This window comes from Pelophylax lessonae (assembly GCF_965119305.1).
Source record: "Pelophylax lessonae genome assembly, chromosome: 12".
Taxonomy (NCBI): domain Eukaryota; kingdom Metazoa; phylum Chordata; class Amphibia; order Anura; family Ranidae; genus Pelophylax; species Pelophylax lessonae.
In genome coordinates this window covers 29,182,814-29,203,436 of record NC_138779.1, presented here as the reverse complement: position 1 = coordinate 29,203,436, position 20,623 = coordinate 29,182,814, and positions in this window count along the sequence as shown.

The following is a 20,623-nucleotide window of genomic DNA, read 5'->3' as shown; positions in this document are numbered from 1 at the left end:
GTGCAAACGGTTCGGGCGAGAAACATATTAACCTTTCAATTTATCGTTCCTTCAGCAGAATTTTCCAAATTGTTCCTTCGATTTTCAGCTCTAAAAAGTTAAAACCGATTTTTTTTTTTTTTTTTGTTTGTGCCCATTAACTAGAAGAAAAACCGAAGGAACGGACCAAATGACAGATTTTTAAATGATTTTTTCGGCTAGTGTATGGCCAGCATTACTGTATATTGGATTTTGGAGATGCATATATTCAGCATCATCTTCCAGCCATTTGTATACGGAAGTATATTGTATATGGTCGATGACTTTGAGAGAAAGATAGATGCACACCGCTCCAAGCTGACCAAATAGATGACAATCTCTCCAATGTATCCTCGGGTGCCTGTCTGGTTCACAGTCCTCAGTGATGAGAATCAAAAGAGGATGTACGGCACTCCAATGAAAGAAGGAAATCTTGCACACGTTTATTGATTGTATAACATGTCAAAAATCCACACCGCTCCCAAACGGGGAACAACAGTTGGCTAACTTTTGATGACTGTTTGTTTATCATACAATACCTCCTATTTGAACAACTTCAGAACAGAAAAGTATATTTCTTGACTAACGCCATGACAACATATGATTGAGTAGACTCCATCCTCACTCCAACTCCATCAGACCCTCTCTCAAAAGGGATGATCTAATCTAATGTGTTTTTCCTGTTATTTTTTGTAATAAAGTTTCTGTTAGGCTTCAATCACAGCTCTAGCTAACTTTTTCTGCATCTCCCCTATGTGCGTAGATAAAAAATAATCCCACCTAGCAGCGCTCAACTCAGAAAAGTGCACACAATATATGTGAACAAAATAAACAATTAAATCAATAAATAGATATATATACATGTGTTCAAATAATCACTGAAAATCCAATCCCAAAATTAATTAGTGGACAATAAATCAAGTGAAAAAATCAGTGGAAAAATTCCAGTAAAACACACATGGATAAATCAATGTATAACTAAAAATCCAATAGTAGGAGAATAGTGATCTGTGATGATCCAGTGAGATTCCAATGTAAGCTGAACAGAAACACACCAACAAAGTGTCCGCCACCTTTGTGCTCCACTCCCCTCAGCTAGAACACTCACCCCACTTTTTGCCCTCCACTCTCATGGATAGGGCTGATAACGCTTTGGAATATGCACCATAATAACGTATGAACTAGTTTATTCCACTTAAAATCCACTAATATGCATGTACATGGGATATAAATATGCAAAGCACATCATAATCAAGAGTGGGGATCAGGGTGCTCACTTGCTCCGGACGTGTGATGTACCAGCGTTTGAGTCCAGGACTCTCCGGTGAGACATCGCCGCTCACCTGATCAATCACCAGGCACATCGTATGGCCACGTCCCTGACGTTTCGTCACTTTGTCGGGACTATTGGGGGGTTGATTAAAATAATAATAGAAAAAAAGAAAAATGATTTAAAAGCCATGTATATTCATATTATGCATAAAAGGTTCTGAACAGGACAGGATCCATCTTGTTTTTAAGGTGAAACAAAGTTCATATATATTTGTTAAACAAAATGTCTCTCACAGGCTTACAAAGGGTCTATGGTTTCAACAGAGATCTTTGTATGTCTATGTAATCGTAAATAAGATCCCTTTTGACATCTCGATCAGATAAAATTAGTCAGTCTGACGCTATGTTAAAGGGGGTGATATTTCAGTCTGTCTATAGGTATTTAACAATAGACAATGGCTCAGTGTTTTTCAGCATACATTTAAAGATGAACCATATAAGTTTTCATAGATACATTATTATATGTGAGAAGATATTAGCTATAATTATATCATTATATTATGTAAGGCATATACACATATATTTAGGAACATTGTATCACGTTTTAGGTTTATATTCTCATAGTAGTATCTTACTTAAGCTTAAAACTAAAGTGAAAACGAATTACTTCATGTTAAGGCATGTGGTAGGAGTGTTTATATAAGAATTGCTTTGGACTGGTTTAGTGCTCAAGGTGTCGTAAATATTCCCAAACCTAGACTATTTCTGACAGCCCTATGGCATAGTCAAATAAGTAATTGCTTTTCACTAGCCGACAGGTCAGAGGTCATGAGATAAGAAGGATGGGTAATTGTTTCAAATTATGTTAAATACAAAATCTAATGAACGGTACGATACTGCCCTCTGGAGGCGAAATACCAGGTGCAGTCTTGAGATAATTTGAGATATTCCAATATAAAAATATTATATTGTGTTAAATAATATAATTATTGAAATGGCATTACTTGCCAAGATGAATGATGGAAATACAGGTGGACATTTATGTATGTACTGGTAGTCTGGACAAAGTTTTATGTTGTGTTATATGATTAATCTTACATATAGAGGAATCATCCTTAATTTTATTAGACCAAGTATGGGGTTAATTATCAAAAGGGGTGTGTCTCTGACCTCACCAGTTTAGGTATAGAATATCCCAGCCAATGGGAATAATGTTTCATCCCTCTGGGTTTTACTTATGGTAATTTTTTATAGCTCTTTGTTCTTACCATATAAAAGACCAACCCAGATGAGAGAGAGACACACTTTACACTACTGACAACACACCTCACACTTACACCACACACGCTATTACATTTTTCGATAGACTCATCCAGACATACTCCCTGGTCCATCATTCATCTGAAACTTGAAGGGAAGCCACCATCTTAAGAAAGGCATCCATCTTAGGACTCTGGTAACGATTTGAAGCTAGCAGCCATAAGTGTGGTAAATATGCCTTGCTATGTTATTTGATTTTTTTCAACAATTGTTTATTCCTTCCTTATATGTTTTATATTGCATATTTAAGGGTAATGAGATTAAAATCCCAGCCGTATAAGCCATGGTAGATTTTTCTCTAAAAAGCTGATTTTTGTTTTTATACATTTTTATTAATATCAGATTAAGTGCATTATTTGCAATTTTAGTCTTCCGTTTTGCATGGCTTATTCTCATTTCATCTGCAGTGGAATGACTTTCAACTATGCATTACGCAGACCATTGTAGTCTGTTTATATAGAACATTAATTTATGGCTTATACTATACCTGGGAAGAAATGGTAATCTTGCTTAGTTTTACTTTCACTTTCACTTTGTTTCACTTTGTTTTAGTTTCACTTTCATTATTGAGCTAAACATCACATTGCATTGATTATTTGAAGTTAGTATTTTTCTGTAGAAGTTTATCTTTTTGTGTCACTTCCTGTTTGATCATATATTGTGTTTACATGTCTTGAGAATAAATATTTTATATATATTCCACGCTGTAGACTGTACTCACTAAGATTGGTATATGCTTTTAAAAAGAAATTAATCAATTAAAAATAATTCACGACATTGATTTATGGCAATAGGTGAAGACTCTCCTTTTTCATAGATCTTTGCTTATTAACCATAAATAAATACACTGCTATATTCAGAGCAGTATAAATATTCTGACATAATTAAGTACGAGCGCAAGATATTTATTATTAAATATTCTTACAACTTACTGACTTTTTCGAAGGGGTCGTGAAAAAGTCAGTAAGTTATTGCGCTATAAAAAAAAAGAGCGACAATTTTGAAAAAATATATTCTTTTACATTTTTTTTATATGAAATTCTCAAAAAAAAATGTAAAAATCTAAATTTTTTAACATTTTAGGCCAATTTGTTTTCTGCTACATATTTTTGGTAAAAAAATTGCAATAAGCGTATTTTGATTGGTTTACACAAAAGTTATTACGTTTACTAATTACGGGGAAGATTTATGTAATTTTTTTTTTTTTTTCGCGGGACTGCGACATTGTGGCAGACAGATCAGACCCCTGACTGACATTTTTGACACTTTTGGGGGTACCAGTGACATTACTTCAGTAATCAGTGCTATAAATATGCACTGTTACTGTAAAAATGACACTGGCAGGGAAGAGGTTAACTTTATTGGTGATCAAGGGGTTAAGTGTATCCCTAGGTGCGTGTTTCTAACTGTTAGGGGGCGTGGCTAGTAAAGTAATCACAGAGACATACGATCCTGCATAGCCTCTGTCATTACTTCAGGGAGAATGACAGACGTTTACATCAGCCGTCCATCTTTCTCCCTCTTCTGAGGGAGATCGCGAGTGGCCGGCGGACATCGGAGCCGCCGGTCACACACGCTGGCTAGGCCAGGAACGAGCGGGGGTGGGCCCCCTACAGGCTCATGGGCGAGTGACGTACCCCCTACAGCACTTTGCCTGTAGGGGGCTGACCGCCGCAGTAAATAGTCGTGCGGCGGTCGGCAAGTGGTTAAAAATTGAATTTACAAATGTATTTTTCTCTCCTCCATGACTGCTGTGGGTGCATGTTCCTTTTTTATACGTGAAAGTTAAGGCGTATATTTATTGCTGGGGGTTTAGGTGCCAAGCTGCCCTGTTGTCTTTAGACTTATGTGGTTCATTTCCTTCTGAATAATATATTCTGACAGGTTTTTTGTTTATTCGGATATGTCCGAATACCCGAATTGCAGTATAAACTAAGTTTACTGAATGCTCCGAATAACAAAACAAAATTAGTCCGAATTTCGGAAATTCAAATTAAACTTTGAATTGAATTTTACATTGAATTCCAGTCTAATTTGACCAGTAAACATAATTCTGAAATCAAAGAGTGTTATTATGGCACTTTTCCACTGCAAGTACCGGCTAGTACCGGCTCGGCTCTACTCGGCCCTGCTTGGCCCGGTTTGCTTTTCCACTGCGGTACCGCATGGTATAGTGTCGGAACGGTTCGGTACAATACGGTATAGGTTTGCTTTTCCACTAAAGTAGTACTAAAGTTAAGTGGGTGGGATAACAATGGGGTGGGTGTGATTCTCTGACCAATCAGTGGCTAGTAGTGACTGCATGCAAAGGATTGTGGGATATGGTACCAGTTGGGTACCTGTTGGAACCACAATCGAGTAGGTACTGTTTTTTTCAGAGCCGTACCGTACCGTTCGGTTCCATGCAGTGGAAAAGCAAACCTATACCGTACTGTACCGAACCGTTCCGACCCTATACCATGCGGTACCGCAGTGGAAAAGCACAAAAGCGTGCCGAGCCGGTACGGTTCTATGCAGTGGAAAAGCGCCATTAGAGTACCATTTTGAAATAATGCTGTTTTTTTTTTTTAAGCCAAAGATGATTTAAAGAGTCGTTATCATTTGATGAAGACTTTTCTTTTGTTTGTTCACTTTGCCACATTCTAATCGGGGGGGGGGAAAAAAAAAAAATCCAAAGTTTTGGATTCAACCAATTTGAAGATTTATCGATTCAAATGTTTTCAATCAAAAAGAATCGGTATATTCGAAAGCTATATATTCAGAATATAAATTCATAATTGAGGGAATCAACCAAATTTACAAAAACGAAATAACTAGATTAGTTATTAAAAGTATTGGGGCACATGAACTTTAATGATATCCCACTCTTAAGGCCCGTACACACGAGTGGAAATTCGGCCGGGAATTTTCATCCGACGAGCGATCTGCCGATTTCCGGATTGTTAGTATGGTGCTCTCGACAACCGACTCCAACTTTTCGGCCGAAAAAATCCTGGTGTGCAGGCTATAAAATTTTTGTCCGCCGTCAAAACACGTCCGATTTTCGTGCAGTCAGTACAGATTTCGATGGGGAAAAATCTTATGAGCAAGACTAGGCATGCTCAGAGAAGAAAGAACACAAAGAAAGCAATCCAACACATGACGTCACTTCTGAAGTAGAATTCTGTCATGCGAGAAAATTCGTGTGCAGTCTAGGCACATTCCAACCGACAAAACACCACTCTGGACAAAAGACGGACGACCGGTCGGCGGAAATTTGTTGCGTGTGTACGAGGCTTTAGTCCGTAGGGTTCAATATTGAGTTGGCCCAACCTTTGCAGCTATAAAAGCTTCAACTCTTCTGGGAAGGCTGTCCACAAGGTTTAGGAGTGCGGCTATGGGAATGTTTGATAATTTTTCCAGAAGCGCATTTGTGAAGTCAGGCACTGATGTGGATGAGAAGGCCTGGCTTGCGCACTCCGCTCTAATTTATCCCAAAGGTCCATAAGACATGGATGAGCAGTTTGGGATGGAGAAACTTGACTGGCCTGCACAGAGTCCTGACCTCAACATGATAGAACACCTTTGGGATGAATTCAAGCAGAGACTGTAAGCCAGTCCTTACCCAACATCAGTGCCTGACCTCCATAAATGCGCTTCTGGAAGAATGGTCAAACATTCCCATAGACACACTCCTAAACCTTGTGGACAGCCTTCCCAGAAGAGTTGAAGCTGTTATAGCTGTCAAGGGTGGGCCAACTCAATATTGAACCCTACGGACTAAGACTGGGATGCCATTCGAGTTCATGTGCGTGTAAAGGCAGGCGTCCCAATACTTTTGATAACATAGTGTTAAACTACATGATGATTATACACCTTCTGTAAAATAATGCAGCTTCTTATTTTTTTTCTTCAGTTCATATGGCATATTGAAATGACTATATCTGCTATGGAGGATGGCCGGAAAGTAAGGCTTAGAAGGTTCCTTTGATAAAATCAGAATAAAATAAAGGTAAGTAGGAAACAATAAGGCTTTGCTTTTGGAATTTTAAAGGACCACAAACACAAAAATGATTGTATTCTGAGAATTCTGTAATGATGGGATCTATTACTTTTTTACAAACATAATGTCTTCAATTACATTTTTCTCCATGTTTACTTGTAGACTATATAAAAGTAACAAAGGTTGGAGTAAACTATAACCCTGCCAGGCAGTGTTTACTATGGTCACTTTTTATTCACATACTTTAAATTTTTTTTTTTTTGTAAAGCTTTTGCTGTAGCTGCTCACCTAGACAATGTTCTAGTTTATTCCAACATATGTCACTGGACAGCTTGGTCGGCATTGTAAATATGACCACTAGATAGAAAGTAGATGACACATAGTTTTCTTGCAATGGAAGTGATTCTCCTATTCACAGCTGGTTTGGCACTTTTCATACTGCCAAAGATGAAAGGCTTGAAAGTCTACTTCTCAAATTTAATATCTTTTATCAGTGGCAGGAGTTAGGGAAAATCTTTCTCTAAATATTACTTTCACGCCTATATTACCAGCATGCTAAGGGGCAGCTCTACTTATTATCTTGAATAAAATTTGAACTTATTTTGAAGGTGCTTGCTATTAATGGTCATGAACAGCCAGCAAATTGACTACCTGCTGAAGCACTAGGCCCCATTCACATATATCATAGCAGTTACTGCTATGTGATTTTTCTAAGTGCAATTCTCACAAGATTCAACCTATGTTGCATAGGGCCAGCCCATCCTCTTGAATATGCTGCCCATTGCACATTTGTTGCCAGAAAGAAGCTCCTGCTTTTTTGTGGGAAGAAATAAACTTCACGTGATTTTTTGCAGTTTCCCACAATTGCGGAACAATCCTGTCGTGTGGCAATCACAGCAGAATCGCATCGCATTTGGAGTGCCATATAAGGATACTGGTATCCAAATGAGCATTGCGTGTTTTCAGGTAATTGCAACACGATTTCAAATCGTGGGCAGAATCGTGGCGATTCTGCCCGCAGTTCCAAATTGCAGTGTGTGAATGGCGTCTAAGGACTAGTTCACACCAAAACACAGTGCAGGAAACCCGTGTTCTGTGCATGTTTTCTGCACATGGTTTAAAAGGCACTGCACTTGCGATCTACAGCGGTTGTCAGTGTTAACAGTACCCCAAATGCAGGTCACAAAAGCAGTGCATTTGCCTGCACTAGATCACATGATAAAGTAGTACCACGCAATTCAGTTGCTGTGCATTTTTTAGAGTGGGGCATGCACTACTTTTGGTGTGGTCTGGTGCAATTTCAGCCTTTTAAAGCAGTGGTCCTCAACCCTGGCCTACATGGCCCACTAACAGGCCAGATTTGCAAGATAACTGAAATACATCCCAGGTGATATCATTTGCTGCTCAGTGATTGCAGTACTCTAGTTTGCATCTCCTCAAGGTAATACTTAAAATCTGGCCTGTTAGTGGGCCCTGAGGACCACTGTTTTAAAGGACTAGACTGAAATTGCCCTGCACCCACATCGCATTTGAATTGCACAGGAATGCACAGCGCTTTCCTGTGTGATTCATGGCGTGAACCGACCCTCAGCCAAGGGCCACTATTGTATGCTTTCTGCATGTGTGGTGTAGCTGTCCTGGCTCAAAACCAATGAAATTACCAACTAGAAGAAAACAAGTTTGTGGGACGGATTACGGAAACTCAGGCTTTAAAAAAAAATAATTCTTTGCAAGTGAACTTATTCCCTATGGAGAAATCCTACATTTTAGATTTGTTATGTGAGTATGATGTTAAGAGCAGGGTTTCTCAACCAGGGTTCCGTGGATCCCTAGGGTTCATCCTGAGGTTGCTAGGGGTTCCTTGAGCAATGAGCAATTTCTACCTCTCAGATAAGTTCCCAATGACACCATTATTCCTTTTAGCTATCTGTAAGGGGGTAATTCTTCCCAATGATGAAAAGAGTAAGGAGAATTCTTCCCACTGACTGTCACAGTAATGTGTCATGAGTTTTTAGATTTTTAATTTTTAGTAGGGGTTCCCCGAGACCAGAAATTTTATTTCAAGGGTTCCTCTGTGTTGAAAAGGTTGGGAAAGGCTGTGTTTGAGTGAAATCTTCCAGTGTCTAAAACTGGATTTCCTCTTGCATTGGGAGCAGATTTTCTCTTATTTCCTTTTGCATCTCCAAGACAGGACGTGTTCATATTATTAATATAGCTACTGATTAGGAAACACAATGGGTTTGATTTACTAAATTAAAATAGACCAGTGGCGGCTGGTGCTGAAAATTTTTGGGGGGGCGCAAACAGAAAAATGTAATAGGCATTGCTTTGCGGAAAAAACGCTGTAAAAAAATTGCGTGACTTTGAGGTCGCAAAAGTGTGAAAGGGGACTTCAGTAATTAAGGTATAGCGTGCCCCCTTTCAATGCAGAGAGACCAGCGTGCCCCCTTTCAATGCAGAGAGACCAGCGTGCCCCTTTTCAATGCACAGTGACCAGCGTGCCCCTTTTCAATGCACAGTGACCAGCGTGCCCCTTTTCAATGCACAGTGACCAGCGTGCCCCTTTTCAATGCACAGTGACCAGCGTGCCCCCTTTCAATGCACAGTGACCAGCGTACATGCCCCCTTTCAATGCAGTGACCAGCGTACATGCCCCCTTTCAATGCAGTGACCAGCGTACATGCCCCCTTACTTACCTGGAGCAGCAGCGCTGCTCCAGAGGCGGCTTCTCCTCAGTCCCCCGGCACGGCTTCTCCTCAGTCCTGGCGGCGTGTCTCCTCTAGTCCTCCCGCCTCGGCCAATGGCATGGGGTTTGCCTTGCGGCCAATCAGGAAGCGCGTATCGGACGCGCTTCCTGATTGGCCAAGAGGAGGATTGGTGTGACAATAGCGAATTTTCATTCGCTATTGTCACACAATGGGGCACTCAGGGCGCACTGCTCTGCTCCCCGGCTCCACCCTTTGCATCACCCTATTAGAGCCTCTGGCTCTAATCAGGTGATTTAAAAAAAAAAAAAAAAACCCCCATTAAGCTCCATGCGTCCGGCGCTCCTGCATGCAGATTAGGGGGCTGGACGCATGGATGGGGGGGCGGCGCCCCTGCGCCCTCAATACACCGGCCGCCACTGAAATAGACTATGCACTCTGCAAGTGCAGTTGTTTCAGAGGTTAGTAAATAAGGTGAAACTTTGCTTTGCAAAGAATACCCAATCCCGTGCAAACAGTGGCGGAGCCAGAGGGCTAGCTGGGGTGGCAATTGCCACCCCAGATGAAATCCTTGCCACCCCAGTTGCCACCCCGCTCACCAGTGGCGTCGACAGGGGGGGTTTGGCCGGGAACTCGGGGCTACATATCAGCACTTTAGCATTAAAGACAGTGATAAGTGGGCGATTCGGCGGGGGCAGCTGCAAGGAGAGTGATTGCAGCTGTCAAATTTAGGCATTGATGTCGGGTGTGGGCGGGGCCGTATGCGGGGGCCGGGGCTCCGCCCCCTTGCTCCGTGAAGAAACAGAAGCTGGCTGGGAAGGAAGGTGGCAGGGGGCGGGACCAATTGTAGCTGCTGTATGGGCAGTGGCACACAGAGCTTCCCATCCTCCCCCAGCATTCAGAGCCAGGAGGATTTTCATTTCATCCTCCGCACCTGAAATTGGCTCCACCCACCCAGTTCTGGAGCCGGCTGAGAGTCTCCAATGAATGAACATTCTGAGTGCTTCTGCTGCTATTTGTTCCCTCCCCCTTGCCCAGCGCGCCTCTTTTGATTTCATCACAGCAGATGCTGGGAGGGGGAGGAGTGGAGCCTGCACTGGAGGATGAAGTTCAGCCTAGCAGAAGGTAAGCTGCCTCTGGGCTGAATGTAGTAGTGATGTCGGTGGCTTGTCTTAGTGGGCAGGAAGAGGAGGGGGAGGAGGGGGGCCTCTCTGTAGCAGACTCCACTGATGCTGTTAAGATCGTTTTTTTGTTTTGTGTGTCTGCTCTAATTCTGAAGAGAAGAGGTTTTCTAAGATCTCCCCAAATCTCTATTACACCTCCCTAGAGTCCCTACCCACTACCTGCTAACCAGTCCAGTACACAGGCACATTCTCCTCTCCTGTATTACCACCTCATGTGCCTGGGGCACTACAAATCCAAGCATGCCAGGTGAGGAGAGGCAGCAGCAATATGACAGATCGGGCTGATTGTTAGATGAAAAGTGCTGGTGTATAGTATTTGTGAGTGATGGAGCGAAGGATAGAGGGATGGGGTGATGGAGAAAGGGATAGAGGGATGGGGTGATGGAGAAAGGGATAGAGGGATGGGGTGAAGGACACAGAATAATATACGGATGAAAGTAATGGAGAATAGAAAGGGTGGAGGGAAATGGGGCACAAGGATTATTGGATGGATGGTATGGTGGAGGGATGGAGTAAGAGCTAAAAGGATGTTGTGATGGAGGGATAGAGTAACAGAGGGATGAGAGTGATGGAGGGTGAAGAGGTTGGAGGGACCTACAACAGAGGGATGGTAGGATGGACAATTGGATAGATTGATGGAGACAGGTGATGGGTGAAGGAGGTGATGGAGGGATGCAGACAGGAGGTGATGGAGACAGAAGATGCTGGAGACAGGAGGTGATGTAGGGGTGCTAAGTTTGGAGCTCCTGATGTTAAGGGGGGACTCCTGATGTGAAGTAGGGTTGCTTCCTGATAAATTTATTTTAGTTTCCATGATATAAAATAATGGATGTGGGGGCCTTTTGGTGGGCTTGTTTTTTTTTTTTTTTTTTTTTGGGGGGGGGGGGGGCAACATCAAATTCTTGGACCCAGGTAGCATAATATCTTGGGCCAGCCCTGCACCCACCTCCCTGCAATCAGAGAGAGAAACTGACTGAAGCTGGATGGGGCAGGAAGGATTCAGCCGCAGGATGGATGGATGGTGTCAGCGCCGGTTCCTGGACTTGGTAAGTGTTGCTGGCTCTTCCCCCCCTCTCTCACTACTACCCCCCCCCCCACTACCACCCCCTCTCTCTCACTACTACCCCCCCCCCCTCTCACCACCACCCCCTCCCCCCTCTCTCTCACTACCCCCCTCCTCTCACCACCAGGAATGCATACACATATGTATAAACTCACAGTCTATAGCATAATCTGCCCACATAAGTCTCTCATATGAACAAAGCTTGTCATTAAAATATCATAAAATGAATTATAAAATAAATAAAATCCACCAAAACAGCAGAATTAGCTTAAAAGTCCATAACTGCTAAAGAGTCCTGGGATGATGACTAAACGTGCAGATGTAGTACTGGATCACCAATGCATGCCACCACCGTGCTCAGAGGGGGAGTAAAAGTGCAAACTCACCAACACTATTGGCTTAGCCACTCTCGTGACCAAGCAAACGAGCCAAAAAACAATCACATCCACCTGGACAGATCATGGGTAGCCAAAATGATGGGTGATCTCACAGTGCTCCAAATCATGTTGAATAAAAAAGAGCTCCACTAGTGTGATAACATCTAAACAACTTTATTCACATCCACATTTAATAATATTGCACTCACATCTTAGTAGCACATCCATCGCTCATGTCATCCGTCCAGGTGGATGTGATTGTTTTTTGGCTCGTTTGCTTGGTCACGAGAGTGGTCTTTTTACCACCTAGCAACGCCCCTGCCGCTCACGCTCGCTTATGCTTATAACATTACATAGCATAGCTGAACCTGAACGAGAGGGCCCCTGTGTAGCTTGTTCTCTGTGACTCTGACTGAGCGCGGTGAGCTGAGCAGGAGCGGCGCCGTGATTCGCTGCACAGCTAACCAATCACGCGTGCCTGCACACCTGATTGCTTCGCTGTGCCGCTACTCACGGTGAGTAGCGGCACAGCGAACCAATCAGGTGTGCAGGCACGCATGATTGGTTAGCTGTGCAGCGAATCACGGCGCCGCTGCTGCTCACCGCGCTCAGTCACAGTCAGTCACAGAGAACTAGCTACACAGGGGCCCTCTCTTTCATTTCTTCTACCTGTAACCATAGGTAAGTCTCTCTCTCTCTCTGGTCTCTGCATGATTGAAGGGGGCACGGCACGCTGGTCACTACATTGATAGGTTGGCAATCATGCTGGTCACTACATTGATAGGTTGGCAATCATGCTGGTCACTACATTGATGGGTTGGTACGCTGGTGGTCACTACATTGATGGGTTGGTACGCTGGTCACTACATTGATGGGTTGGTACGCTGGTGGTCACTACATTGATGGGTTGGTACGCTGGTGGTCACTACATTGATGGTTGGTACGCTGGCGGTCACTACATTGATGGTTGGTACGCTGGTGGTCACTACATTGATGGGTTGGTACGCTGGTGGTCACTACATTGATGGGTTGGTACGCTGGTGGTCACTACATTGATGGGTTGGTACGCTGGTCACTACATTGATGGGTTGGTACGCTGGTGGTCACTACATTGATGGGTTGGTACGCTGGTGGTCACTACATTGATGGTTGGTACGCTGGTGGTCACTACATTGATGGGTTGGTACGCTGGTGGTCACTACATTGATGGGTTGGTACGCTGGTGGTCACTACATTGATGGTTGGTACGCTGGCGGTCACTACATTGATGGTTGGTACGCTGGTGGTCACTACATTGATGGGTTGGTACGCTGGCGGTCACTACATTGATGGGTTGGTACGCTGGTCACTACATTGATGGGTTGGTACGCTGGCGGTCACTACATTGATGGGTTGGTACGCTGGTCACTATATTGATGGGTTGTACCCTGGTTACTACATTGTCAATTGATGGGGGGGGCATGCTGGTCACTACATTGATGGGGGGGAAATATTGTGCAGCCCTACTCATAGGCATGCGCACAGGTGTGCCTAGGCACACCCTAATCACCCCCATGCAGTGCTTCTGCCATGGCCGCCGCCGCTGTGTCTGCTGCTCTCTGCCCCTGGCTGCTCAGCTCCCGAACCCAATCCTGTCGGTGCAGAGACTGAGAGGGACTGTCTGGGGGAGGACCCTGGCCTGCTGTAAGGGGGCATCTATATAGGGGACCTTACCTCACCCTGGCCTGCTGTAAAGGAGGATCTATGGGGGACCTGCCCTAGCCTGCCCTAAAGGGGGATATATAGGGATCCTGCTCTAAAGGGGATCTATGCCATAAATCCCCCTTTAGAGCAGGGTCCCCATAGATCCCCTTTAGAGCAGAGCCCTGTGATCGGTGTGCAGCCTTAAAAGAATGTTTACTTTGATAATTGTTTATTTAATTAAAAATGTTTTAATACCGCTTAGGATGTTTGTTTACATTTATTTATAAAAGTGTGTGTGTGTATGTGTGTATATATATATACACACACACACGCAAGTATATATTCCCCCAAAATAATACCTTGCCACCCCTTTGCCACCCCTGTTTTAAAAGTCTAGCTCCGCCACTGCATGCAAAGAAACAAAAATAAAGAATTTTGCTTCCATATGATTTGGATGATGGAAGTCAGCATAGCTTCTGCTCATTTACTAAGCTCTGGAGCAACTGCTCTTGCAGAGTACAACTGCACTTTGCAAAGTCCACAGTCTATTTGCCTTTAGTAAATCAACCCAGATGTGTTTCCTAACCAGTAACTATATTCGTAATATGAACAAGTAAGGAATAATTTTCTTGAGCCTTCCCACAATTCCTGTGGTAATCTTATGTTTGTCAGAAACACCCTGGCTGTTGAAGGACATTATTTGCATATATGTGTCAGTTCTCTTTAGCCTTATGGTCTATAAAAGGAAACTGCAAAATTAGATAAATGTGTTAGAATTGTGATCATGTTGGAAAATAAGAGGTATTCTTTAACTTTGCTTTGGGTTCTTATAATATCTAATAGTATTATAGTAACCGGCAACGTTATTCTAGCTGCATGGTATTTTCAGCTGCACAATAAATGGCAGAGGTGATTATATCTTTCCACCATTCATCCAACATGCGTCACTGGTGATGCATTTGAAATCTGGACATTTGTGAAGTGTTTGGAGAAAATGTCCATTCAGCTGTTCTTCACTGGCCTGGATATACTCATACTTCACAAATCATTTCAAAAATCATCCATACAGATAATAAAAGATGCTTGTTGATTCTATTAATTCTGCCAGTTTATTGTAGTGGAGATTTAAACCCGAGGTTGAAAAGATCCCCCAGGTTTAATTAGTGAGAATTCAGTGGTGGTTCATGTCATTGTATTTGTCTGCAGCAGTGTGGTGTCAGCACAAAGTATTCAACCGGGATACAAGAGGATTACTAAGAAAGGGTCCTTGGAAATTTACTCTGGTGACAAAGGAGCTCCAACGAATGAATACATCTAATCTTTAATAATAATAATAACGATAATAATGGACTTGGTGGGAAATATTCAAAATAGGCAGAAGACAAGACACGTATATTGTATGCAGTTATAGCTGGATTGTGGAAACCAAAACACTTACAAAGCCTTCTTATCCATATTGCACAGAAGCCATCATAATCCCATCTGTAAGAGGTGTATTTATAGTACATTTATGATTCCAATATTCAGCTCATCTTAATGCATTTCATCCACACCACTGGACTGAATTACTAATTGTGCCAGGGCACCAGAACCACTTCAGTCCTTAAAATTGTAACGTGACGCCAATATAAAAAAATACGGTTTCATCTACTTATGCAGATAAAGGTGCATGTAAAATTTACAATAATCCAATATAGCAAACTAAAACGCACTAGCAGCGCTAGAATGAAGTGCAATCCAGGAGGTAAAGTCAATAAAGTTCATGCATAGTGCCCGAAGGGTATCCACTGATGACAGTCCTAAGCACACAAGAAATCCTTGGTCTTACACCACATCGGACCCTCCACCACACCAGGGTGCTCACCCTTAAGTGAATGCACTCACCAGAACTCGGATAAAGAGGAGCTCCACATACAAGCCGATCACCCACTGCAAGTAGATCGTACGATCCCCCTTTGGCCAGGACCAAACCGACTCCAGACACAGCACCTGATAGACCTCGGTCTCAGCGGTATGTGTGGCAAACCAGGATTCAATGGTGGTACTCTGAAGACATCTTTCCCAGCAAGGAGTATTATCTCCAAGGGTTAGAAAGGCTGGATTCATCTCTTTCTCAAGGGTCAGGAGATGGCAGTATGGATTATCATTACCTGTCTAAATGCATGTCATAAGGATAAACCTCATTCAGAGTACCACCATTGAATCCTGGTTTGCCACACATACCGCTGAGACCGAGGTCTATCAGGTGCTGTGTCTGGAGTCTGTTTGGTCCTGGCCAAAGGGGATCGTACGATCTACTTGCAGTGGGTGATCGGCTTGTATGTGGAGCTCCTCTTTATCCGAGTTCTGGTGAGTGCATTCACTTAAGGGTGAGCACCCTGGTGTGGTGGAGGGTCCGATGTGGTATAAGACCAAGGATTTCTTGTGTGCTTAGGACTGTCATCAGTGGATACCCTTTGGGCACTATGCATGAACTTTATTGACTTTACCTCCTGGATTGCACTTCATTCTAGCCCTGCTAGTGCGTTTTAGTTTGCTATATTGGATTATTGTAAATTTTACATGCACCTTTATCTATATGACTCTCTGTTATAGCAGCAGCTCATTTTATGTGATTTCACATTGTATTTTAACCTTTTATGCTAGCGCCGGTTGAGCAGGTTTTTGTCCCCCGGTTTTATATTGTTTACTTGCTCCTTTTTTACTCATCTACTTATTCATTAAAATTATGAAATGTCTTTTGGAATATTGCTGCTTTAACTGCCTGTAATCTGTGTTTATCGCACTACAATCCTCTGCACAACATGGACTAAGAGCCTTCTTATGTAAAGTAGGGTGAACTGAGCCGGTGTTAAATAAAAATAGCCATGTGTATTTATAAAAAATGTTTTTTCCATGCTTGGATGTCTAAAATGAACACGTTTTTTTTTTTGTTTCGCTTCATTTTAGATTGTACCAATGCTCAGGCCTTGGGAAGGCCCCTTTCACATGGGGGGAGACTGCCTGCTGCTGTTTGGGTGTGGCCATTTAGGGCCAATTCATATATGCGGTGATCGCATGGTAAAACGTCTGTCACCTCTGGGACACACAGGAAATAATTGTTTCCTATCTGTCCCATTCACAATGCAGCGCAGCCTAGCGTAGCGCTAATATGTAGACATGCTGCATTTTATTGCAGCGCACTGGCCAAAATTGCACTGTAATGTTAGGCAGCATGCCGCCCGAAATTGCAGTGAATGAAATGTACGTTGTGGACACTTTAAATAAAGCTAGTACAAAGCAAAATAAAGGGGGCAGTGCGTTGTATCACGCATTACACTGCCCGCTAACTAGCTAGCTTAATTGCTCCGGTGATTTGATTGAGGGCATGTGTGAATTCGCCCTTACATGTGACTGCCCCCCGATCTATGTCAGTATATAACTGCGCTAATAGGCAAAATATGGTAAGCTGCAACTTAAAGTGAGATAACACCCAAACCAAATGGATGAATAAAAAGCTGCGTTGACAATGTAAAATCATTCAACCTAATCAAATGTAAATTACTGATATCAAAAAATGGTGATGGTATGTGCCTTTAAAAAATTAAATGAATACTGTAATAGATAAATATTAAGTGAATAAAGTGCACAACCCCCAAAGGTAAAGTCCAACTACCAACTAAATAAAGTCCAATCAGTGATAGGTGAAGGAGTGGGAAGATGGGTTTGTAGTAAAACATCTTCCACCACAGTGCAACCGCCACCACACCATATAATTCTGCTTACCAGATAGCAGATGATTAAGGCCAAAAAGATAAACTGGAGACAAATATCCTACGAGGTGGCCACCAAGGGAAAGGATCCAAACCAAGATGATAAAAGGGTCTGACACCCAAACCGCCTCAGATGTAAACCAGACAGGGCATTCACACACAATTCTTATAGTCAGTGAAACTCCGGGACTGTACCATAAAAAAAGATAGTGGCTCCATAGTGTAATACTGCAATTTTAATGAACATAGAAATAGAATCACACTTACAGATTTAAAGTTCTGATATGCCTAGATGGAGGAGAAAGGATCCCTTACCATTTTTTTTTTTTTTTTTTTTTTTTTTTAAGCTGGTTGGATTAGAGGTAGTTGGGTGTAAATGGACACAAGTCTGTTTACACTTAACTGTCACTAGGGATAAATGGAGCATTCAGATCAGGTATGCCTGAAAACACTGACAGGTGGACCTGATCAGTACAGTCGTGTGAAAGGGACCTTCGAGGTGGTAAGGTGAATCTCAGGAAGAATAGAAGGCAGTGTTTAGGCCTGCAATCTGATGGTACTCATTTAAATTCTTGAGGGTAGGCAGGTGACCTGGAAACCTCAAATATGCAATGGTGCACAGAGGAGACAAGTAGAGGCTGACTGTACTCCAATAGCCAAAAAAATTTGAACTTTATTGTGAAAAATCAATATGCAAAATATCAGAGTTCCAGGAAGCACTTAGTCATAGTTATGACTAAGCGCTTCCTGCGTGAAACGTGTTAACAATAACTGCTGTCATCCTGTATCTCGGAACTGTGATGTTTTTTTGTATGGATTTTTCACAATAAACTTTACATTTTTCTGGTTATGGGAGTGCGTTCAACCTCTACTTGCTAGAATGCTTCGATCACGGATCGGAACCGCATCGAATTGCACAGTGAAGGGGTTTATGTAGGATGAGTTTACCTGAAGCAGCATTTGCTTTTCTACTATGACTGTGCAACATGGCATCCTTGTTGATTCCCTTGAGTGGCCAAACAAAATTACAAATATTCTAACCACTAAAGCCCCGTACACACGTGCAGATTGTCGGCCGAACGATCGGCCGTCTTTTGTCCCCGGGCTGTCGTGTCCACTGAAAAGTGCAAAAGACTGCACATGAATTTTGTCCGCCGACTGCAGAAGTGATGTCATGTGATGGTTAACTTTCCCTGTGTTTTTTCTTTTCTGAGCATGCCCAGTCTTGCAAATCTGCTGTCTGTCGGCCGAATTCTGTACTGACTGGCGAACAATCGGCCGTTCTGGTGTCGGCATACAAAAATTTTAATGCTTGCACGACAGATTCTGTTCGGCCGAAAGTGCGCTGTCGGCTGTCGGAAGCATCATACTAACAAGCCGAAAATCGGTCGTCGGCCGAATCTTTTCGGCCGACAATCTGCACGTGTGTACGGGCTTTAAGAATTCCCTTTTTTTTTTTTTTTTCTTTTTTTTTTTTTTTTGTTTAGGGTGGATAGATACAAAGATGTTCATGTAGGTAATTATGATGTGTTGAGATGGGTGACGGGCATTCAGTGCTCCTATTTTTCAAATTCTGTTTAACTGGTAGGGCCATAGATGTTCTACAGACAGCAATGTGAAAAACTGCTTTAGGGTTTTTACCAGTTGAGATACAATCCATGCTTAATTTCCTTGAATTAAACATAAAACCAAAGCTATTTTGCATAGCGTTTTATAGAATAAGGAAGAGTTGGAAGCTCTGTCAAGTTTTATTGCCATTGGGGATCTGTTAGAAAGATTTACCTTTTGTCTTGCAGACAAAGTTTTACCAGGCAAGAAGTGAGGAGAACTCTCCAACAGCAAGAGAGACCGAAATAATATATTTTCTTTAGTAGATGTTGCCCCTCTTGACCCCCTGGAGACATGGTGGTGCCTCCAGAGACAGGGGTGGGCCAGCATTTCATCCCAAGGCTGAGTCTGTGGCTAAATTGGGGGACTGAAAGAACATTGGGTGCATCTCACTTTCTGCCTTTTTTAGATGTTTTTTTCAGTAATCACACACAAGGAGATGAGGGTTGGGGGTTCCAGATACCCAGGAAAATCCCTTACAGACTTCTCCAGATCCATGTCCAGCTTCACAGTGTCAGAACCTTTAGGCCAACGCCGCAACAGTTTAGGCGGCATCAGACTTTTCTATTTCCTAGGCTCCAGGGCATCCTCTCCAGGAGATTCATCATGCCCTTCTGTGAAACCAGGCTTCATCCTGTCCTTTCTCCAACAACGTCTTCCTCTTGGGACTCAATCTTGGTATTCCCCTTTGACTGGCAGAACAGTTTCAGGCACATCAGACCTATCTTTACATTCAGAGCACATGGCAGGCTCCAAGTCATGGGACAGATCATAGTTCATTCCAGCAGCATCTCCCCAGGCTGCAACCTGGAGAAGGAGAGAGATTGCAAGTCCTGCCCAGATATTTATATCCTCCCCCAGCATGCACTCGTGGCCATGAACTTTCAACTGGTTTGGCTAGAGGAAATATATTTCATAACTCTGGTTGTAGAATTTCATGCCATTGCCAGTGACACTTACTGGCAGCAGTAAGAAATTACAACACCACTGAACTTTAGGGGGAGACCAAGTGAAGTACTACACTACAAATCGAGAATAATTACAACCCAGCAAGTAGGGTTAGTAGCCCTGCTCACAACAGGGTGCTACATAGATTAAGGAAAGAATAAAACCAATGCTGGAAAGATTAGAACCAATGCCAGAATTTAATCGCTGCCTGTATTTAAAGAAATCGGGCTAATCTGTATTAAAAAAACAAAAAAGGATACCGTATTTTCCGGCGTATCATTTTCAAGATATGGTTTTGGGCTATACTCACCGTATAAGACTACCCCCCTTCCGAAGCAAGGCAACACCATTGAAAAACAGATTTCTCATAGATCTCCAAGGTACCCTAGTACTGTAATACATGTAATCTCTCATAATATCTCCAAGGTACCCTAAATATTACCAGTAGATGTAATCTCAAGACGCTGGCTGTGCGGGAATCCTGTACTGGTATACCGTATGTACCAAAGCTTCGGCTACATACAGTATACTGCGTTTAGCCAATCACAGTGAGCGATGTATTCTATTATTGAATGCAAAGCCTGCTCGGATTGGCAGAGTCAGAGAGGCGGGCTAATGTTACTCTGCCAATCCGAGCAGGCTTTGCATTCAATAATAGAATACATCGCTCTCCCTGATTAGCTCAGCGCGCTACACTGTATGTAGTCGAAG